The following is a 4,444-nucleotide window of genomic DNA, read 5'->3' on the forward strand; positions in this document are numbered from 1 at the left end:
TCAAGATACAGTCTTCCTTCCAAGCAGAGTGAGAATCTATCGGCTTGCTGACCAGTCTAATCAAGACACCACCTCCCTCCTGACAAAGGTCGGGCAGGGTTTGCTTGCAGCCCCTTTAAAGACCCGGGTTTCCCAAGCTGGAAACCCAAGCTGGAAGGTGCTCATCGGTGATGCAAGTCAACTGTGGGCGGCATTCCCTGGGCCCAGTCCACAGCACTCGTGGGACGTGGGGCAAAGAGAACTGAAGGAGCCTCCCTGGTGGCACAGGGGTTAAAGTCTCAGTGCTATCAAGCTATCGCCAGTCACTTCAGCATGAGTTCGATCCCTAGCCAGGGAGATAACCCACATGGCGCAGCAGACCTCTCCTATCTCACTTGCTGCTCCCCTCAGCAGTGTATTTCAGTCAGTCTGCCTGCTCTGCTCCCCACTCTGTCTCTGGTGAATCCTCTTACCTCTCCACCCCCTGTACCTCTGGCCTGCACCCCAGTTCTTGTATGCATAAATTAATAAAAATAAATATTTTTAAAAAAACAAAGAGCTGAGATGACTATGAAGACTATAACGCTCACTGTTCTGTGACTAAAGAAGTAATAGTGTAAACGTGTGTCTCATTATTGGTAAGAAAGTCCTCTGAGTTCTGCTAGCAGAGAAGAAGAACCCAATCTGTTTCCCACCCATGCACTAATAAATGCTTTTCTTTGCTTGGTCTGATAAACACAAATTTTATTTTTATGCATACAAGAATTGTATGTATTTATGCATACAAGAACTGGGGTCTAGGCTAGAGGTGCAGGGGGTAAGAGGATTCACCAAAGACAGAGTGGAGAGCAGAACAGGCAGATCTACTGAAATATACTGCTGAGGGAAGCAGCGGGCAAGATAGGAGAGGTCTGCTGCACCATGTGGGTTAAATTCCTGGCTGGGGATCAAGCTCATGCAGCAGTGGCTTGATAGTGCTGAGACTTTAAGCCCTGCAACACCAGGGAGGCTCCTGATAAGCACAAATTTTAGTTACCACAATTTTGCTCAATAACACCAAATCTGTGAATATGAGTTATGGAAGAAACCTCAGGCTGTCGGATGAGTGACCCTAAGTCCTTTCAAGAGGTTGTGGATGGGGGGCCTCCCCGGTGGCGCAGCGATTGAGCGCCGGGTTGCGAAGCTGCCCACAGCCTCTGCGGCGCCGGTTCGATCCTGTGCCTCTGACTGTACCCAGTGCTTGTATAAACAAATAAAAATAAATCTTTAAAAAAAAAAATAGAGGTTGTGGATGTGTGGACAGAGAAATTCAGTGAAGGTGCTCAACGCAAAGGAGGAAAGTGGTTTCAACAAAAAGGATGAAGGCAGTCCAGAGAAAGTGATGCCAGCAAAAAAGTTCATATAAAATGCATATATTTCCTAACACTAAAAGTACAAAGAATAAAATGTTGAAAGTTGAATCAAACCCTGAAAAGGAGTGTAACAGTTCACCAGGGCACAGAAAAGAGGTCAGCTCCTATGTTAGTTATAGGACAAGACACTGACAAGCACTGTTCAGGCTATTCTGGGTAAGTTTTTTCCAAAGACATAAAACACTTAATTCCCAATGTTTCTAGTGTTTTAGATGAAGAATCCCAAATAAATATGAGTTTTACAATTTTTCCATTTCTTTATATACTTAATGATTTTAATGTGATTTTAAGTGTTTTTAATGATTTGACAGTAATTTATAAAGGTCAAAGAACAACTGTGATTTTTCCCATTGATTATGGGATCATTTTGTCACCTGAACTTGCATGACCACTTGTACAGATCGACACTATCACACAGAAAAAGCAGTGCCTGTACTTAATTTACTTGGCTTTTCTGTAATATTGGACTCTCTTGATCATTCCCATCTTTAAACCACAATCCTCCCCCCATTTCTCATAACCCCCTTATCTCCAGATTCCTCCTCCCTCCCAGGGTATCTTCCTTCTCTCTCTTATTTTGCTTTATGTTTTGAGTATTGATGATCCTGGATTCTGTCCTTGGCTATCTCTTCCTCTCCATTCTCTTCCATATCTGGCCTTTTGTAAAAGATTCAACTTCTCTGTCTTAGGTGGGATGTTGTTAAGGTGATAGCAAAGAAAGGAGGTCTTACAAAATGGTAAAGAATTTGGTGGTGGGGTGTGGAGGATGGAGCAAGAAAGTGGAGTGTTCCCTTTGTTTCACAATCTGGATTTTTAATCCAAGTAGACACTAAATTCACTAGTATGAAAATGTAATTCATTCTTTCAAAGATTTTTTTCTTTTCTTTTTTTTTTCCATAGAAGAACTGGGGTATAAGTCAGCAGCACAGGGGGTAAGAGGATTCACCAGAGGCAGAGTGGGGAGTAGATAGAACAGGCAGAGCTACTGAAATACACTACTAAGGGGAGTAGGGGACTGGGCTATATATGGGTTAGCTTCCTGCCTGGGGATGGAACTCAGGCTTTAGTGGAGAGAGCCCTGATACTTAACCCCTAAGCCACCAAGGGGACCCTCAAAGATTTTCTGAATTGTACTATGGATCTGGTACAGTTCTATATGTTAGAACACTAGGTAGTGGCAATTGCTTAAAGGAATACACATGGATTTTAACTCTAGCCTCTGGAGGTACTACCCAATCTCTGCCATTTAACCTCTCAGTAAATCTAGTAGAAGAAATTACACATCTGCTTTATGGGGGAGATTTTTATTATGGGAAAGAAAGTTTTCAGCTGCACTAACTATTCCCATTTATATGCCTATTAGAACAGGCAATGGTGTAAGTCAGATTGGACCAAATTAAAAATCTTGAAATTACCTTCACAAATGTCTTGCTTTGGAAATCAGTTTTCTTTTAAAAATATGGTTAAATCAATTTCTTTAATTCCTTATATTAACATAACAAGTATGTTTCATGTCATATTTTGCATCAATTGTTAATTTTTTTTTCTGACAATGCTAAATGGCTAAAGTGGTCACTGTGTTCATGGAAGACAGCTTCAATCCACAGCTCACTAGAGCGATGGGGCTGGGTTTAAAATACTAAGATCCGGCCTCCCTGGTGGCACAAGGGGTTACAACGCAACCTATGAAGCTATCGGCAGACACTGCAGCACGAGTTCGATCCCATGTGGACCAACATGGCACAGCAGACCTCTCCTGGCTCTTCCGCTGCTCCCCTCAGCTGTGTATTTCCGTAGATCTGCCTGTTCTGCTCCCCACTCTCTCTGGTGAATCCTCTCACCCCCCACACCTCTGGTCTGTACCCCAGTTCTTGTATACATAAATAAATAAATCTTTAAAAAAAATAAAATAAAATGCTAAGATGAGGTGGTATTTAAAAGTACCAAGAACTAATGAGGAGACTCCTATTGTGATGATGCTCTGGGAAAGCTAAGACTTCTCCTTTAAATGTAAATTTCTTCCAATTTACTTTGTGGGCAACATTAGATTTTTACCAATCAGGTTTAAAGAGTAACATCCACATGTACTATGCATTACTAAACCTAGTTCTAAATAAAGCCGAAATTTGGTGAGTAACGTGACCATTCTTGGCAAGTGTGCCGGCTCCTATCATATTTAGAACCCCGTGTGCTGAGGTGCTCAAGTTCACGCTGAGGAATTCGCTAAACAAATCCCTGGCAAAGAATCAGGGCAGCGATTTTGTGTATCCTTAAAGCCTTTCAGATAGAACGGCAGGACACAGCACCCGAGTCCACAGCCCCTAAACTTGTCGAGTTTCAACCTTGGAGTTTCTTTTTACGCTGAATTTTACTTCACTCGCTTTACAGGTTAAATGGAATAAAAACTTCTGAACTTTGAGTAAGGAAGCAACTGAGGCAAAAAGAAAGAATTTCCTATGTTTCCTCAGAAAGTAGAAAACAGACACACGAGGGAAAGACCGAGAATTCCACGCCCCGTCCCGGGCGCGGGGGGCCTGGGGGCCGGCGGGCAGCGCGGCCCGGGCGGGAGCAGATGCCCGCGGGGGCGGGAGCCGGCGGGGCGCGGCGCGGCCGCCTCGCCCGGAGCCGCGAGCGCGCGGGCAACGCTCGAGCTTGCGGCAGGGATTTGGGAGACGCGCTCCTGAGCTGGTAACGGGTTTGGCGAGATGATAAAAGCGCGGGCAAAATGCTTGGAACTGGGCTCCGTGCAGAGAGGAAAGGAGGCGGGCTGGAGAAGAGCAGATTGAAGGAGAGGCGGGGAGAGGAGCGCGTGAGAGAGCCGGCGGCCGCAAAGGAGCCCCTGGAGCCAGGGCTGGCGGCGACGGGCGGTGGAGGAGCCGGAAGCGCGGGAGCGGGGAGGTGCAGACCGCGCCGGGCGCGGGCCCGGGCGCGCGGGGCGGGCGGTCCTCCGGCCGGCAGGGGGCGTGCGCGCGGGTCCGGCCCCGCGCCGGCGCGACCCCGCGGCCCCGCCCGCTCCCCCGCCCCGCGCCTGCGCTTCCTGCCCCTCCTCGTCC

Source organism: Talpa occidentalis, unplaced genomic scaffold, assembly GCF_014898055.3.
Source record: "Talpa occidentalis isolate TD23 unplaced genomic scaffold, MPIMG_talOcc4v2.1 talOcc4.13, whole genome shotgun sequence".
Classification (NCBI taxonomy): Eukaryota; Metazoa; Chordata; class Mammalia; order Eulipotyphla; family Talpidae; genus Talpa; species Talpa occidentalis.